Raw genomic sequence first — 19,479 nt, forward strand, 5'->3', positions numbered from 1 at the left:
TCTGCTTCCAGTTCGTAAATGATGCACACGTGGCCCACGTAAAGTAAGGCGCGTGTATCGTTTACGGCGCACCTGGCAGCGAACGTGTCGTAATGATGGCCCGATAATTTTACCTCACGTTCGTCCGAACGTAATACCGTTTCAATCACAACGCCGCGGCCGCGCGCGCGCGCCTCGGTACTTAACTGTCGCGCGCGTGATCGCGCGCTGAAAAGCAGCAGCGCACGTCCATCTCGTCAACGCGAGAGAGAGAGCGAGAGAGAGAGAGAGAGAGAGAGAGAGAGAGTTTCAACACGTCTTCTCTCGCGTCACGTAAAATAATATTTTCTTATTTCCGCGCGCAATAATATTTAATTTATTTAACGTATTTAAGCAACGCATAATTTTATAATACATTGCCCCCCTTTCCGCGTGCTGTTAATCAACGTTGAAATTATCCACTAATAAAATTTCAGAGGAACGTCAACGCGCGAGTTTCTTAAACGATAAATGCGAGAATGTCTGTGTTTCTCCGCTTGCAATTATACGACATGTACGAGGTGATAATTTTTCGCGCCGTATACTTTACGATCTGCCCGATGTTTTCCATCTTCCATTTACGACTTCCTCGAAGTCGTCAGTATTATGTTACTCGATTACTCGGCGATGACTGGCGGAAAAGATGGGGCGAGACAGATTGCACTAGGCGAACGTCGTGCAATTCGATAATCCGTCCGCCTTCTGGCCTACTTTAATATTTCGGGCAACGTCGTCGTCCCTTTTCGCGTGTGTGCAGTAAGTAGCGAACAGAAACAGCATGTTGGAGATTGTCCAGGATTCAGCTCGGCCCGCTTTAGGTTTCGGCCGCGCGACTTCAATGAGTTATAATTCCCGACGATCAATACCCGATGCGCGACCTCCAATGAAATCTCGGTTTAAAAATAGCAACGTGTCTTCGTGGATCAAGGAACCGAGGTACCCAGGCATCGACGTGGACGCGTTTGGTAACGATATCGACGGCTCCAAAAAAAAAATTTTTTTTTCGAAGTCGTGTCGAAAATTATCTTTTTTTATCTCTCACTTTTATCTGTTCAAATGAAATCGAGAAGTTAAGGTTTCTTCTATCTGGAATTCCAGCAAGGAATAGAAAACGCATATATTTTCTTGATATTTATAGAGCGTCTTCTAGGAGTCTTCCTGCACATTTTTCTCGTAACTATATATATATATATATATATAACCGGAAACGCAGAAACGTTCACCTCAAACGATAATGCAATTTATAATACGTAACACTCGTAACAGCTCGTTACACAATCCATCGATAATATCTTTAGATATGCTCATGTGTAATTAGGTGTCCTATTAAATTTTCCGGCTGAGGTAAAATGGAAGAAGGAACCCGAGTTGAAGGAAAGCAGGAAAGAATTATCTGGAACATCCCGCGTACATCCTGCTTTCGTGGTTATTGCGCGAAATGATGAGCAAGGAGAAAATAATCCGCAATTAATCAAGAGCCATAACCATGAAAGCCATATAATTCGGTGTGCACCGTGTATTTTCTGTATATCGATAGAAAGTCCGCTTTCCAACGCGGCGCTTTGGAGGTGATATACGCCACGTTCGACCTGTGCTGTGTCTACACGAAAAAATATCGTACACGGAGAGAATTTTATTTTAAAATTTACCCTTAAAAAATCATATTAATCGTAGGACAACATATAGTATTTCGATGAATTTGATATGATTTTATATTTTTTTAACATATACTGCAACAAATTTAATGTAGGGCACAGTAAAATTTATCGAGGTATTAAGTTGTTCCACGATTAACATGATTTTCAGGATAAATTTTAAAAGGAAATTCTCTCCGTGCTAAAAAAGGATCCCTTCTATAGGAGAATTAATCGCCATAATTCGCAGTAAATATTCTCAAAATAAACAAGTGACGGATGTTAAGTTTATTCAATTGTATCCCCCCCCCCCCTGAATGAATCAGTATTTGGCACAAGTTTCGAGCAGCGAGTTCGGTTGAAAAATGTCTCTTGCTTATCCCGCGACCCCCGAACTTTTCACTTGACTCCGCTGGCGGGAGACACGTAAGCAGTCTCCACGTGCGTCACCGTGACAAAACATTCGGGGCGATTGATCGGTTTTCAAGGGGCGACCGACCGGCTGGCCGGAAGTTTTCGTAGGGTGCACTTTTGGCGGAAGTACCCGTCATGCAGATACCCCGAATCAATTTTTCTCTGTGTGACGTCAAACGGTCCATTTTTAGAATTCCGATGTAACTAATGGAGCTTTCGGCTTTATACTACAAAGAGATCCGAAGGGAGTTCAAACGATTAGTCGTTAAAAAAAGGAAAAAAAAGGAATTGGAGGATTGACCTCACGTGTTTCTTTTTGCTCGGTTGTGAAGCTTTTTAATATATACCTGACATGTGTGCGAAATATCCTAAAAAGAGAGACAACGAAATTGGCAGAAATCTAACTTGCAAATTTTCTGTTATTGTTTCTTTTTTAATAATTTTACGATTTAATGACGTTTCCGAAAAATATGTATCTTTCGTTAGGAATATTTTTTTGTCTCGCTGCATGTTTATCATGCATGCCATTACGCGAAATAATATATTCACCCCTGCATAAATGCAGCTGCAGCAATGCGAGACTACTCTTCGGAGGGGAACGCGACCTCACTCGACTGAATTTGCAAATGGTCACGAATATTTATTGAGAATTAACTCCACGAAATGAACAGCTCATTTCTGGAATTTCGGCACAATCGACGGAATCCTGGGTTTTCTTCGTCGCGAGAAGTTCTTAAAAATTATATGCGACTTACATAAAATCACGTATGAGAAATCTCGCAATTGTTGCATCTTATATATGGTATATAAATTGTTACCCCGAGCGTGCGTCACTTTCTGTCTGATAATTTTTGAACTCGTCGAGACGCTCCCGATCTTATTTCTTGCTCTCCTCGCGTAATCCCCGAAGAAAATTGCATTAGTCGTTCTCACGATCGATCCGCGTTTTATTTGCGCACTCCATCGAGGGAAAGAGTCGGCTTTTTCAATAATTTTCTCTCCTTTGAAGCAACTAGGTCGGGATCAATAGGCGCTACTGCTGCAGCAGGAGGAGGCAGGCAGGAAATGAAAAGGGCAACTGTGTATAGGCATCCATCCTCCAGCGTTTTAATTTACGATCTCCGCGGTTGCGGCTTGACTCCTTTTTTCTTCTCCAGGTAACCGCAGAGGAGGAAGCGCCGCTCTCCTCGGCCTTTTGCGAATGCAGGGGCGCGCTCGCCGAGGCCATCGCGGCGTCGAGGCGCGCTTTATCGTGCCCCCGTGAAATGAGATATGAGGGGGAGAATGTTTATTCGCGGTTTTCCTCCCTCCCTCTTTGCCGTCCCTCCCCCTCCTCCTCCCCCCCCCGTTCGTTCCGCGCCGCGCGCGAGAAACGGCGATAAAAGGAGGAGGCTCATTCCCCTAATTGGAACGCGCCGCCGGTTTCGCTTCCGAGGTAACAGGTGGTGCCTATATACATGCCCACTTATTCGCGCGGTGTTCTATGCCGCACGGGCGGGCTCGGCGGAAAATCTTTTACCGCGTCATTTCTTTTTTCCTGAAACGACTGGACACCCACCGTCGTCGCTTCGCGTCGACCACGCAAAAGTTTTCTCCGTCTCGTTTAAAGATCACACCGGACGCGGACGCGCGCGCAATAAAATTCGCCGCGCGTTCCCGTTCACTGTATATAAGTCGCGTAGGCGGCAAACTACTTTCTTCGGTTTTAATAAACAATACTTGACCGAGTGATATTTGCATACAACGAAACAATAGAGAATGCGATTATCGCGCAATTAAATAATGTACGGGCGCAGCATTAAGTCTATCGAATAAGACATAATTAATTTGATGATATCACCACCTCTCTCGTCGAGATTATCCGGTAATCATTTCAGGAAATATAGCGCGTGGGAATAATCCAGTTAAATGCCGTATGCGCGGTATTCTACAATTTTATACCTCGTACAGAAGGAGAGAGAGAGAGATTTCTTTCATTACCGGCGATCATCGGGGCGTAACAATTAATACGGCGAATGGAAAAAAGCTGAGTAAATTGTAAAATCCGGTGCAGGAAATTAATTATCGTTTCTCGCGTTGCGGTTGCGCCACGGCGCAGCAAAAAAGTAGACATATTTATTACGCAAAAATTCTCCGATATTTTTGCGAAACCTCGCGCTTATCGTCTATACGAGAGATAATTTTGCCCCCGTTCTTTTTTCTCCCCCCTCGTATCGTCGGGTTTGGGACTAAAAACTCGATCGTTTTACCGCAACACTTTCCTTAAAAAAATAAATAAATAAATAAATAAAAAATAAAAAAACACAAATCGTCGCCGGATCGATCGATCAAAGAGCCCCCGTGAGGCTTAACGGTGCGGTTGAGGTGGTCGCGGCGGAACGGGGTAAAAAATGTACACACGGTGGCGCGCGCATATATATGCATGTGCAGCGAATGCGCGCGTTGGTAGGTCCCGTAACAAAGCCTTCAATCAAAGCGTACGTTGCGCCTTTGACATATTCCGTAATCACCGCGGCGTCGCGCCACGCCGCCATGAGCACCGCGTTGTTGTTCACGCGTCGATTTGTTTTATCGATTGTGTCACGAGGACGTCGCGCCGTCGGCGAGAAACCCCCCCCGGCCTCTTTGTCAAAATCCTCCTCTCGCGTCTCACTTCAGGCTAACGCGCGCGCGAATCGCCAATTCGCGCCAGTCTTACTTCCCTCGCGCGCGTTCGCGGCAGGGTAATTATCGCTAATTGGGATATATGCGTTCCGTGCGGTACCGTGGCTTTTGATTCCTAATTAATGTAAGTGATAGAAGTGACGCGGGCAAAGTGGATTTCGCCCGCCCTCCCGCCCTCCCTTCCTCCCTCGGTGTCGTATTCAGCGGAAACTTTTGCAGGAATGTGGTCTCTATACAAGCCCACCGCACGAGCCAGCGGTGGGAATTCTTTGAAAGTTTCGCAGGGATACTCTTGGTCGATTTTATACGCGGCATGGCGACGTATGGAAGTTATTCAAGACGCAGACTGTATTGTAAGGTCAAACCCGCGACTACTCGGTCGGAAGTTATTATAGAGTCCCTAGTTTATAAGTCGCTCAACTTTTACGGCATATATCAATGGAAAACACGTGAATCGAACGTAATTACTTGTCTATAGCGCACACACCCGTTTGACGCACGGCGTAACTATAATGAATCCGCGATAAAGTGGTTAAGCGTAATACCTTTAAGTGCAAAGTAAAATAAAACAAACCGAGGCTTTCATTTTCTGCTAATCGTTTTGGAGAATTTTATCTGAGAGTATATATCTTTATATTGGCAGTAATAGTTTCTTTCTTGTAATTAATCTCTTGTAATTAATTAATCTTGAAATAATTTAATGCGATAATATAGCAATCTCTCCCTCCCTCTCTCTCTCTCTCTCTCTCTCTCTCTCTCACTCGCTCGCTCGCTCGCTCGCATCCGATATAAGCGTGAACCACGGACACTCAAAAATAGATTTTCTAGCGTATGTTCCACTTTCGAAATATTGGAAAGCGGTACGTACGTTGACCGTGAAGACACATTTTCTCGCTCAATTTCAGGCGGAAAGTTACGTTACCTCATGCGTCACGGCGTGACACATTGATATACGCATTTATTATCGTCGTATAAGATATTAACATCGGCCTTTCTTGCGCGCATTATCCCGCGCAAGAAAGCAAACACCGCCGGCGAAAGAGCTCTTCCCCCCCCCCCCATCAGGCTCCTCCAGTAATTACCGTAAAAGCTGTGCGGTCGCGCCGCCGCCGATGAGATCGGATTTACTCGTGTCTTTATCTATGCTTGAGCACCCGCGATTAAACGCGCGCGGCCTTCTTTTGCCGCTCGCTACAATTACACGTGTTGCACTTTGCGCGAATGAGAATATTTAGACGTTAAAAATCTCCTTCTAACGCATTTAAGGAATTAGATATTTGAAATAGTAACACGACGTGTCGCGGCGCGGCCATGTCCATTTAACTAATGGAAAGCGCAGCTTTGAATCTCGATCGCGATTGCAACAAGCTTTCATCTAGCTCTCTCTCTCTCTCTCTCTCTCTCTCTCTCTCTCTGTCACATGCTAATGTATTCATTGTGTTCCACGGTTATCACTTAACATCGTAATTTTTTCCGTTCGGGAGACACGCTGCGTGTAAAAGCGAGAACTTAATTAAAAACTTCATTCACGCTTAACCAGAGAGAGAGAGAGAGAGAGAAAAAGGCTCTCGGTTTTTCACAAGAGTGTTCATTTATAGAGCCGACGCGATATTGCTATACTACGAAGCTGCTCCTCCTCTCCATTAAACATTTGCGGCCGTTACGCGATGTACTCGCGCGTATTAAATCTTGGTTATCTTGGCGAGGACCCGCCGGCGCCGTGCGACAATATTATGACAGCCCGATCGTGACAGTTTTTCAAAGCGCACACCAAGCGCCAGGCGGAGAAATATCAGACAGCTGCGTTACGTCATTATTTTCTTCCGAATGACCTGGATTCTTGTTTGCCCCCATCGATCGCGCGAATCAATATCTCGGAAAAATTTCACGCGTCGGATCCGCCACCGACGCGATGCGGTATACACTCGAGAGGGAAAGAGAGAGAAGAGGGGGGGGGAGGAGGTAGTTCATTATAATAAAACCGATAAAAATCTCGATTCTCTGTGCGGACAAAAACGGGGAACGCCAGGGGTGTTCATATACGGGATATTCGACCGTCGTCGTTTAATGAGCCGAGCAATTGTTATCTCAAGCACGCTGAGAGAACGATATATACTTGACCTACACTTACGACAAAACGCGATGGTAGCACGATAAGGTTATAAGAAAATTTTATACTTGTTTATACAGCGGTAATTGTCGCTCAAAGAGTATATATATATATATATATATATATATATATATCGGAGAATGATGTAGTGGGCTATATAGAATTTTTCGAATTTACAAGCGGAAATACTTCCTCGGCGTTTATTGGAAAAGATTACATCAATTCGCCGCACACCGCCGTAAAAAGAGATTACCGTACCGGACAATAAACAACAAAATCACATTGGCTCGTTGATGCGAGCTCCGCGCGCTCCATAGGGGAAAATAACAAAGACTTTCCATGTAGGTACTCCACTTTCACGAAGTATACACGTGAGCGGCCCTGGCGGAGAGATATCCGCGGTCGGCCCTCTTTCCGTGATTCCTTCCACCAACGTTTTCTCGACGGTGTAATACGGTGTTATCGTCCCTCGGGACACAATATGTGTACGACGGGCCATCGTTCTGAGTCATCGTCGTCGACTGCCAGGGAAAAAGTCCGCCTGCACGACCGCCGCCGATGCGATGCGGGCGCGGCGCAGCGCGACAGCTCGTTACGGTTCCCCCGTTCGGATCGTTACACACAGCGGGCGGTCGATCGATCGATAATATGCTTTCTGGCCGTTTCTGGAATCCCGCTATTCCCGCTTCGCGCAATAAAATCCCCCTGCGGTCGTGATGACGCCGCGTGCAGTGTCGCGCGCCGCCAAAAAAGCCCCCCGGCGTTTCGAGGTCAGGATCGCGCGAAACGGTGCCGCCTCGTGTCTCCAAGTCGGAGGATATCCGTCGTTCATTCTAACGCGGACCACCCCGCCACCTCCGCTCTCGGAATCGCCGGGTCTCTCCCTGAGAACTGACGCGACGTCAGAAAAACAAGAGATTAAACGATTCGGAGAAAAAGGTTGAGGAACGTCGCAGATCATGCGTGCGGTCAGATGAAATCCACGCGGAAAAAAAAAGTAAATAAATATAAATTTCGTGGGAGCCAAAGTTGTCTGCGCGAGAAGGATGGCCCGCCGCGTTATAGCTCCGAACCTGCACGTGCGTGTTCGAAAATTAAGGGATTACGCCACCTTTGAGGTTTTAGAACGATATCTAAAGTTTGGGATTTTTGGTGGGTAAATGGATAACTTTATTTAAAATCTGTTCAGAGGACATTATTGTACGTATATAAAAAACTAAAAAAATATTTTTTTATTTTTCTTATGTCCAAAATGGCGGCGCACTGGCCTATTCTCTAAATTTTCTGGAGTGACTTTTCACTCTTTTGAAGTAAATTTCACTCCAAAAGAGTGAAAATACTGCCACTCAAGTGGCCGAGTGGCAGTATTTTCTTTTGGAATGAGATTCACTCCAGAAAATTTAGAGAATACACTTGCAAAATCCCTTTTTTTCTATTGGTATAGGATTCCAGGTACACAAGTTTGATCTTGAACAAAATACAAAGAATTTTCATTATCTACGTAATAAAGGCTAATGAAGTACGTAGGGGTTTTTCAAAACATTGATTTTTCTCAAAATGGCAGCTATTTTAAGAAAGACTTGTATTGGCGAAAAATACACATTTTTCGTAAAATAGCTGCCATTTTGAGAAAAATCAATATTTTAAAAAATCGCTATGTACTTCATTAGTCTTTAATATGTAGATAAAATTCTTTGTATTTTGTTTAAGATCAAATCGTGTGCCTGGAATCTTGTATCACCGATTTGAAGATACAGAAAAAAAAGGATTCCGCAAGTAGGCCAGTGCGCCGCCATTTTGGACCTAAAAAAATATAAAAAATTTTTTTGGCTCTCTTATATACATTGTATACAATAATGTCCTTTAAATAGATTTTATACAAAGTTATCTATATTTACTCACAAAAAATCTCGAATTTAGGTATCTTTTTTAAGGCCTCAAAGGTGGCCTAACCCCTTAAGCCCAAGCGGACAAATAGATACTTGAGTGGGAAATCCATGGCAATTGCTTGCGGCTTTGCTTCGTTAGAGTTCCGTGCTTGCGGAGCGCTCCCGAGCATCGATACTCTATCTTTAATATCAGCCGAACACGATTGCGCGGTGCACGCGCGGGAGATATCATTAGATAGAAAATATGACTAACGTGTTGCGAGCACTGCGCATCGGCAATTTATCACTCTCGGGTGGCATTGTATATCTTTGCGATAATATTGTTTCTTGTCGATACCTTCTCGCGCGCGCGCGCTCATTCGCTCGTTCTCGGCATTTTTTTTTTACGGAGTGAGGCTTAGAAGGGACGCACCCCGCCGCCGCAGTTTTCAGAAACCACGTATTATGTTCAAGGTTATGCGCCGGTCGCATCTGACCGGAAATACTTCAGCTGCCTCGCCTCGACCCCGAGACCCGTTCCCGCCCGTGAGAACAATCGATGCCACCGTTATGCACGCAGGTTAATTTTAGTGAATATAATTTTGTGTGGAAGTTAAGACTTCCGAGACACAGACTTTTGCATAACGCATAAGACGTAAGACATAAAAGAATTAACCAATCAGAGTATGAAATAAAAGACTCTGAGATTGATTGATTTTCTTATGCTTTATGTCTTATATGCGTTATGCAGCGTTATGCAAAAGTCTCGGCCCTTATACTTCCAGGAAGGGCTTAACGGAAATTGGATTAATCGAATTTACAAAGTTTGAAGGCAGTCCAGATCGCTCAATTTCAACGGGTGAATTTTTTAAGGGATTTAAAGCGGGTTCAAGAGGTATTTCTGGGCGCCGATGTATCAATTTGGTATCTCTCACTGTTGGCGTTAATGCTGAATATTTCACGGCAAACGAGCAGCTTTCTTCCACACGTAAACTAAATAATAAAAGCATCCTCTTAGGGAGCTCACGGGAGGAAAGAACATAAACGTTGCATTCGCTTTTCTGTGTACAATGTAACGGCTTTCGTGCGATGAAGACATGTTAAGACCAATTTATAATTCACGTTTAAAGTAAATATATAAATCACATACACGTGCCATATTTGTACATGTCCTCATCCACAAATATGACCCCCGATATCGTAAAAACGTTTATTACTTTTAATATTTCAACGGGAAAAAAGTGTATAATATTCAGAAAGCTAAAATCGATAGACCGCGAGATTATAAACGAAGCCTTGAACATCTTTCGTTAATAAATCAGTAATAATTGACGGAGAGGTTCATTTTCCTGTTCCTATCTAAAACTCGTAATATTCGCTCCATTCGTGTCTGATACTACTTGTACAATCGATCAAAGAGTCGTTTAGATGTCCGCTCGATTTCCGCGGAGTGAAATCTCAAATCTATCTAACTACGCCGACACAGAACACCGGAATTTTTCTCTTCAATATAGTAAAACCCTTTACGGGAGGCGAAATTCGCTTCCGTGACATCATGCAAACTTTATTCCGTCGTACGGCGAATTGCGGATTGGAAATGTCGTCGCGTTTCACCGGGAAATAATTTGTTGCAGGCGTGTACGTCCTCCCCCCCCCCCCTCCGCGATGGCTCCGCTCCACCGTGCTTTACGAGAAGAAATAAAAGTCTATCGCGGCGGAAGCTGCTGCTGTTAGATCGATAAAATGAATAGAGGCCCGATCTCGCGATGACGGGAATGAATAAGCGTAAGGTGAAACGATGAGACGTGACGTATACGTTTATATAGTAAGTTATAACTCGATCGCGCACTTTGAAACGCGACGCGACGTCGTGTAACGTGCCGTATATCTTTAAAGTCAGACATGCCAACAAAAATCGCTAACAAAATTGATCTCGCGCTACAAGTCGTGTGTGTGTGTGTGTGTGTGTGTGTATGATTATTCCAATTTTTGCTTCAACAAACTAATGAAGATTAGCTGTAAAGTTAGGTCAAAATTATCAAACCAAGGACGTCGTCGAGATTTTCGCAAAACGTTTCTCCGCTCGCGTCACTACACGGAAAGAACGATTTTGTTGAAAGGTCCAAAAATTTTGCTAAATACATATCTGAAAATAATTTTTTGTTGAATCATCAAAATAATTTGTTGGAATGTTAAAACTGATAAGCATTGCTATAAAATGTTTTGATATTCTAGCAATCATTTTAATTTTCGCACAAAATTATTTTGATTATTGAACAAAAATTATTTTCAGATCTGGATTCAGTAAAATTGTTCTTTCCGTGTATCTCTCGCTTGTTCATTTTTAATACTTTTTTTGTTTCTAGTGAATCATAATTTCGCTGCGAGATACAACGTTCCATTTATTAAATTCATTTGTCTCTCCCGAAATCTGGAAAGCGGCGCATAAATAATTTAAAAAAGTACGCTGCATCCCCGACGCAAATTTATGCAATATGTTTTACGACATTTACCCTCGGTATACGAGCGAAGCGCATTCGCGCGGCGCATAAAATTGAAATATCATGCAACATTTAACGGCGCGCGCACGATGACGATGCCTCGGCAACCCTCGACACCAACACGCGGGCGACCGGATATCACGGAACGCGCGGATTTCCGTTCCGGGACTCTTTTTTTCCCTCCATTTTTCTCTCCTCTTTTTTTTCCTCCTCGCCTCGTAGACCACACGCACGCGGCATATTATTTATCGAGAAGCGACCCCGGACGCGCGTCGTCGTCGTTGACGAAACAAAACGAAACAAAAAAAAAAAGAAGCGCTTTTCCGCGGTGCGACGTAATTGGAGGAGCGTTTCTTTCTTTTCACATAACCGTTCCCGAGATCGTCCAGAGAGCTAATAAGGCATCGGGGATATATTGTTGGAGATGTTCCAGAGTTATTACTCACGAGAAATTGTTAACTTTTTATCCCTGAGCCCGACCGCTCCTCGCCAGGCCTCGTTTTTCTTTAACGATTCCCGTACGGGGTTCGCGCAGCTAATACCTGGTCGCCGAGAGGAGGCTGGGTAAAAAAGTCGTGCAAAACAAGAGACAGTTATTCCGAATTGTAAAGTACATTGCGCCGCCGCGTCGTCGTTTCACCGTTTCGCGATTAATCCGCTCGATTTGATCTAAGGATCTACATTTGTTTACTCCCCCGTTGAATTCACTCGATTTACTTCGAGCAACCGGCCGACTAGGTTTAATCCAGGAGTCGCGGCATTTTTTTATTTTTTTATTTTTTCCGAAACGAAACCGGGACGGACGGGGTAAACGAAGAGAATGAAAGAGTCCCCATTAACTTTCAACCGTTCTCAGAGCAAACAGAATTAAAAAAAAATGCATGGACATTTATTTCCTTTTCCAGCGATTGTATATTACACGTGTATAAACGACGTATACGAAAAGAATGATTTTGCAGGAAGATAAAAGAAATCTGAAAACAATTTTTATTATAGAGCACCATCAAAATATTTTGTTGGTACAACTCAAAAATAATAAGCATTGCTGTAAAAAGTTTTGGGAATTCTAACAATCAGTTTGACCCTTTTCGACAAAATTATTTTGATGGTGCTCTAATAAAAATTGTTTTCAGATTTTTTATCTTCCAGTAAAAAATCGTTTTTTCTGTGCAGAAGCAATACAAAATAGTTTACCACACTGAGAAAGAAAATTTATTGAAAAATGCAAAATTTGTTTCTTACCAAAATATTTAGTCCGATCAACCAAACATTACTACGATGACACAAAATAATTTGTTATTATAAACAAAATACTATTTTTTAACTAAACTATTTTGTTTCAACAAAAATTTATCATATTTAACTCAACCGTTCGATTACAAACACACTATTTATTATCCCCATCAGCATCGTTTAGTCAGTTTAATATTAGGAATTTGAACAAATATATTACTTGAATAACTAAATAGCATGCAAATTTAATAAATACTACTAGTATTTCGAACAAAATAATTTAATTGAGTTGGTTCAGTTAATTCTTGATTTAAAAATTTTGATGATTGACATAAATGAACTATACTTTTCTTTGTGCAACTAAAAAATTGTTGAATCAATCATTGGATCAAACAACTATAGTTTATACAATCAATTTTTTTTCTCAGTGCAGAACGTTTCGGCAAAAACCACGTGCACCACATATCGAGGGTCGTATCAAGTACGCTGAATTATGTAGTCAACCGCTTAATCCGTCCTCATCATTGCGTCGAGTCCGCGCGCGAATCGAGACCGCGGCGCGGCGGGGTCCTCGTCGAAAAGGTCGGGAAAGCCGGGGGCCCAATTAATTTTCAATTGCGCCCCGGCTGTAATTCAACCTTCCTATTTCCGACGGTCACGCGACGCTGCACTTGACACACGATCGAGCCGGCTCCCTGCCGATCCTCGCGAGGGCCCGGCCTCGATCGGGCGAGAAGTATATATACCTCTCTCGCGCGCCCGCTTTCCGTTCACCCGGGCGGCGTGGCGCACGACGACGACCCCTCGGACGACGCAGCCGGGAAGCGAGCGACTGCGTGACTTCGTTGCGTAAATTCAGCGACGTCGTGCAGTTTGGATATTACAACACATTGTAACACCGTGCCCCTCGGTTGAAAATGTGTTAGCAGCAATAAGCTGTACAGGCAGGGAGTAATTAAAGCTTCGCTCGGTAATAAAAGTGTAGCAGGAAGCCATGGAGTACAAAAAACGAGACCAATTAATGGAGGCCGTTATTGCTCTTATTGTTACATATATAATGAAGCTTCTCTCTTCGTGTAAAACTGATCCTGTTAGGACTTCCATATATTCGTTAAAAACAAGGGAGTCAACTACTAAAAAAAATGTACAGTGATTGCCAATTATGGCAATACAACACACTTTATTGTTAGTATTGCTATTGTATTGCTTTCCTATTGTCAATAATATTGCCATCTATTACCTCATGTATTGCCAAGGATTGCTAATGTCTTGCTAGATATTGCTACATATTGCGTATTGCGAGTATTGTATTGCCGCAATACTGGCAATATATTCCTAATAAAATGTACACTGATTCCCATAGTGGTTGACCCTACGGTTAAAAAATTTTGTTATATGTACCTAATACTATGGTAGGTATAATGTTAGCGACTTTAATCAGCAGTTTCATAAAATGTAACTTCTTTTAAAAGGTTATATTCTATTTTTCCCTTCTGGTTGCGCCACCGGTCGACGATGTATATGAAAGCCGGGTATACAGTTATACGGTCGTTGGAGTTATCATGTTTCAAATAAGTCGATATTGGCAGCGGAGCACAGTGCAGGAGGGTCACACTAAAAGGATTGTGTATGCGCGCCGTGTGTGTTGTGTACCTCCGGCGGTATACAACGTGGCGTATGTTATAGGGCGGCGTCCGAGCTTTCCGTTATGAGGAAGGAAGGCTTCGAAAAGGCGGGGGGGAGGAGGATGAATGAAAATTCCTGAGCGCGCGACGTGCAATACTTCGGCAGGGAAGAAAATGAAAAAGGAAGTTTGACGAAATTGATATCAAAAATGAAATTGATATTATTTAGGCTAACGAGTGAATGATAACGAAATTGGGCTGTTGAACGGAATTACGCGCCTGCACATAGCAAAGATGTAAAAAAAAAACTATAAGGAAAAAAAAAACAATTTTGTTGGGCGTATCTAAAAACTTAGCTAAATAAACCATCATTCAGTCAAATAAATCAAACGGATCTGAAAATAATTTTGTTGAACTATCAAAATAATTATGTAGAACTCGCGCTCTCAAACTGGTTGCTGGAATGTAAACACTTTTTGCAGCGACTAGCGTCATGCTTGATCGTCTTATGTAATCATTCCTCTCGTACAGTGCTTGCAGCAATCTTCCCTGCGTTATTTTATTACTTCATTAAGTAAGACAAGCATAAGTACAGGCAAATGACAAGATGCAGTAATAACAGATAGAAATTGATATTGATAATAAATTGATATTATTCCAATAAGTAAACAATAACGAAATTACGCTGTAATAATAATAACTAACGAGATAAAATGTAAAAAGCGATCTTCTGTTTTCTTATTATTCTACTTTATTGCATCTTCATTAAGCGAGACAGACGTGATAAGTATTATAGGCGAATGACAAGAGGCGCGTAATAAACAGACAGACAGGTAGATGGAGAAGTTGGACGCATCGGGAGGAGGAGGATACCTCGAATGAAATTTCGCAACTCGGCGACGACGTTCCGGCGAATCTAAGCTCCCGCGAGTCCTCTCCTCGTGGTATGCGCATAGACATTCGCGCAGGACGGCTACGTGCAAAAGGACGAGAGTGCTCAATTCGTTTCCCAGGGGAAGGGGAGGGGAGGGGGGAGAAGAAAGAACCGGTCCACCGTCGTGTCGCGGAAGTGTAGTCTCTCTCTCTTTCTCTTTCTCACTCCGACGAGACTCTCCGACGCGACTTGGAGTCTAATACGATCGGCGCTGTACATGCTCTTAATTTACGCGGCATCGCGCGAAAAAAGAATTCGAAAGCGTGTGCAGCGCCGTGGAAATGGAAAAGGGGGAGGGGGGGAAGAAATGCGCGCTTGTAAGCATCAATCGTAAATAAGCCAGGACGGACCGCATAATAAGCGGATAGATAGATGGATAGACGGGCGGATTGGCTGTGTGAGAAGAGGGAGCGCCTCCTCTCACAGTCTGCTCGCACAAGCGTTTCCTCTCGCTCTTTCTCTCCTTTCCTTTCGCGTGGCACTCTCGTGAGGCCCCCGGTAGGTATTCTCGGTATTCACTTAGCGCTCAACGTCTGACCCCCAAGTTCTCTAATTTGCCACGAACGAGAGTAAAAAAGCGTATACACATAGTAGAGGTCCCGGCGCGCGCGCGCGCACGCGGTGAAATATTAATTAAAGAAAATAATTCCGGGGAATTGCCTCGTTTTAATTAAGATAATAACTTGGGATCTCAGGCAAGATTTCTGGGAGGGATAATTCTCTCCTCGGGGTCGTTTGCGCACACGAGCACCCGCCGCGCCGATCCTGAAAGTTCCCAGTCCCCAGTTTCCCGGAGTAAAGTTATATAGCGCGATTCGCTATCTCACCGCGGCACACGCTCGACTGGAGCACGCGCAACAATGGGAGGCGGCTCGGTCGTTCATTCAGCGATCAATTCGGAGTCGCGAGTTCGCGACCGATGAAAAAGGCGGGCGCCGGAGGAGTCCGTTTCATTGACTCTTTTTTGGGGGGGCATGACGCAACCGCGCCGCGAATTTAAAGCGACGCCGACGAGACGAGACTAGACTAGACGCAACGCGACGCGACGCGACGTGGATAAGAAAAATGGCAAGGATATACAGCCGCCGCTTCCAAAAGCGCCTCTCCCGGCTCACTTCGCGCTTTTGTACGGCCGATGTTCTCGACGTGGAGGAGGCTCGAATTACATTATGTGCGCGATTCCCCATAAATTTCGCTGCCTAAATATTTGAACGTCGGAGTGCAGCGGAATATATGTATATACACAAGCGGGATGGCACGCGTTGTATACTCGACGCCGTGAGATCGTTATGTCGAGGCAAAGTATCGATGCTCTGTCGTATCAATATCGACAAGTATGAAGTCCACAAGAATGTGTATAATGTGTTCTATCAATTAATATTTCTGAAAATATTAACCTGAAACCTAGAGGTGTGCGAATAGTTCGAATTCAAATCGAATCACAGTGAATTCGATTCGAGTTCGTTTTCGAATCTGCAAGATTCGAAATCGAATAGTTCGAGAATTTCGAATCAACAGTGGTTCGATTTCGAATCGAATACCTTTTTTTATTTGCTTTATTTGTATCTCCTGCGCGACCAATTATCCTTAACTAATAATAAGTATTTTTAATTAATACTAAGCTTAACTAATACTAAGTATTTTTTACGTAATGTATCCATATATATTAATAAAAAATGTTGAAATTCTAACTATTCTTCTTGTACACACATATTATTAATTACATATTTTCTAGTTCAAAATGTCATATAAGTTCACGATCCTTCGTACAATGAAATGTAAATCGAAAACAGTTTGTTGAAATTATTGCGTAAAATAAAGTAAATCATAAATTTTGATATTTATTACGTTTAAATTAACATGTAATATAAATCTGGGAAAAAATTTAATTTAGATTCGATTCGACTCGATTTTGAAACATGTTATCAAAAATTCGATTCGATTCGGCCACGCAAATGCTTGATTCGCACACCTCTGTACTGAGATCTGAGCAAGAAAATTTGAAAATTAAGATAATAAATTTATACATTCAGTTCTTAAGAGAAATAGAGTGTTTAATCTGTATATTTATGTATCTATATATCTATATATTTACGAATGTATAAGGTTTTCACGTTAAATTATATTTTACGACGCTCGTTTCCGCTCGCGAGACGGCGTTCGATAAGAATCAAAATACGGTGTACAAATAGGCGCGCGCGTTCGTTAAAATTTAATGGCAAAAAGTAATTTATATACGTCGCGCCGAGGCTCGCATTTGTTGCGTTAACAGCGACGTCCGCTTCGCTTCGTGCAGGCTGTTGTAGCTGGTCGAAATTTCGTCAGTGCGCGAACGCGCCAGTCTGCATTAAATCGCCACCGCGCATGGAAAAGGGTAACTGTAAAAACGGGAGTAAAACACGAGAACCACGTGCGGCGCATTTACGTGACCGTAAGCCACGTGCGGTCGCTTTATGCCGCGCGGAAGTGCTGTAACAGAGCCGCTCGTGCGGCTATAACGTTTCAAGTGGGTGCAGCCAGCGCGGCTCAATTAAGCGCGCGAGACAATGAGATGACTTGTTCATTCAGCGATATCGAGAGAGAAAAACAGAGAGAGGGAGAGAGAGAGTGAAAGAATGGATATCGATACGCCCGTTGACTCGACCTCTGTGAAGTTGGCCCACTTTTTTAAAATTAAAAAAAAAAAAAATAATTGGAGTTTCGGTTGCTCCCCGAAAAATTCCAGAGTTTTCTATCGATTTTGGAAAGAGTTCCGTTGATTAAAGTGATGAAAACACTATTTGAATATGGTGAGAGGGGGGGGGGGCAACTTTACATTTCTGTAACTTTAACAGGCCATAACTCTTTTTGTTTTTCATTTTAGCGCTTCGATCATTAAGGATAATTGATAGAACTCTTTGGGGGGACTATCAGAACTATCAAGAAATTGCCGGAATTAAAAAAAAAATGTTTTTAAATTTTCGAGTCTATACCAGTCGAGAAAATTTCTTTCGGAAATCCGACAATTTCTTAAAGAGCTCTGGCAGCCTTCCGAAGAGTTCTATCAATTATCCTTTATTCGGAAATCTAACGATTATTCTTAATGATCGAAGTACTAAAATGAAAAACAAAAGAGTTATGGCTTTTTAAAGTTACAGAAGCGTGAAGTGGCGCTCTCCCCCCTCATGTCTTCAAATGATGTTTTCATCGCTTCAATCAACGAAACTCTTTCTAAAATCGATAGAGAACTCTAGAACTCTTCGGGGGGCAATCGGAACTCTGATTATTTTTGTCGAATTTTAAAAAAGTGGAACCAACTTCATAGAGGTGTTGACTCGTCGATCTTGGCTCGTGATCAGAAATGAGGCGTCTCTCGTTTTGTGGTACCCGAGGGGTTAACGACTATATGGGAATCAGCGTACATTTTTTTAGGAACTTATTGCCAGTATTGCGGCAATACAACACTAGCAATACGCTATCGATACACAGCAATATCTCGAGCAATACATTAGCAATACTTGGCAATATTGTGTAATAGGTGGCAATACACGAGGTAATAGATGGTAATATTACTGACAATACGAAAGCAATACAATAGCAATACTAGCAGTAAAGTGTGTTGTATTGCCACAATTGGCAATCACTGTACATTTCTTTAGTAGTGGTTGACCCCCATCGGCGGTATCGAACTCGCAGACTCCTGTTTCTGCAGCTGCAGAAGGAAAGAGGAGACGAGAAGGGGTGAGGAGGGGGGGCAGGAACTTAGTTTTCAAAATTATTAGCTTTGACAGGCGTATCGTTATAATAAGGAAAACGAGCTCCATAAATTTCCCGACTGCAGGTTTCGTACAACGAAACAACGGCAGCGGTGCTCGTTGTAATTTTACGTTCACGCTTTCGCGTATTTTCCCATTAACGACGCGGATAAATATCGAGGTTGCTTCCGCACACTTCGCCACTAGCACGGAACGCGCGTTTGATAAATGACCATGGATAAATTATTTCGAGTTCCTATTACATTAACTAATCTTAAAGAATATACGGCGGGACCATTAATCATCTAATTTCGGGAAAAAAAGAACAGACAAACCTGCGCGGAAATAAATTTTGGCACGAAATACGAAAGAGTAATACACGCGTGTAGATTTATAAACTATTTATCTAAAGTCTATTCTCTAAAATCAATGCGAAAGGTCGTATAATATATTTGTAATCAAAATGAAATGTGCTTCACACAATATATACATTATAATGTATGCGTCGATTCATCAATTTTCCAAATATTGCAATTACTCGTATAATTACGTCAACATTTAACAATTAATATTTAATTTAATCAATACTGTGCAACCGCGCGTATTGCCTGTAGTCAAGGAATACCTTCGCGACACACACACAGACGCCACGAGCTCGTGTTCTTGTTCCAAAAAACGAAGAGGGGAAGAGAGAGAAAGAGATGGACGCGGCATCACACCGCGCACCGCGGTGTAACACTGGTG

The 19,479-nt window shown here is 42.9% G+C and overlaps 1 protein-coding gene across 1 annotated transcript in view; it reads right to left on the bottom strand.

The window, feature by feature from the left end:
- Window positions 1–19,479, bottom strand: part of LOC105451580 (dual specificity tyrosine-phosphorylation-regulated kinase mbk-2) — a 39,254-nt gene that overhangs the window by 2,291 nt on the left and 17,484 nt on the right. The gene's annotated exons all lie outside the window — the stretch shown is intronic.

Source organism: Wasmannia auropunctata, unplaced genomic scaffold, assembly GCF_000956235.1.
Source record: "Wasmannia auropunctata unplaced genomic scaffold, wasmannia.A_1.0 LD336050.1, whole genome shotgun sequence".
NCBI lineage: Eukaryota > Metazoa > Arthropoda > Insecta > Hymenoptera > Formicidae > Wasmannia > Wasmannia auropunctata.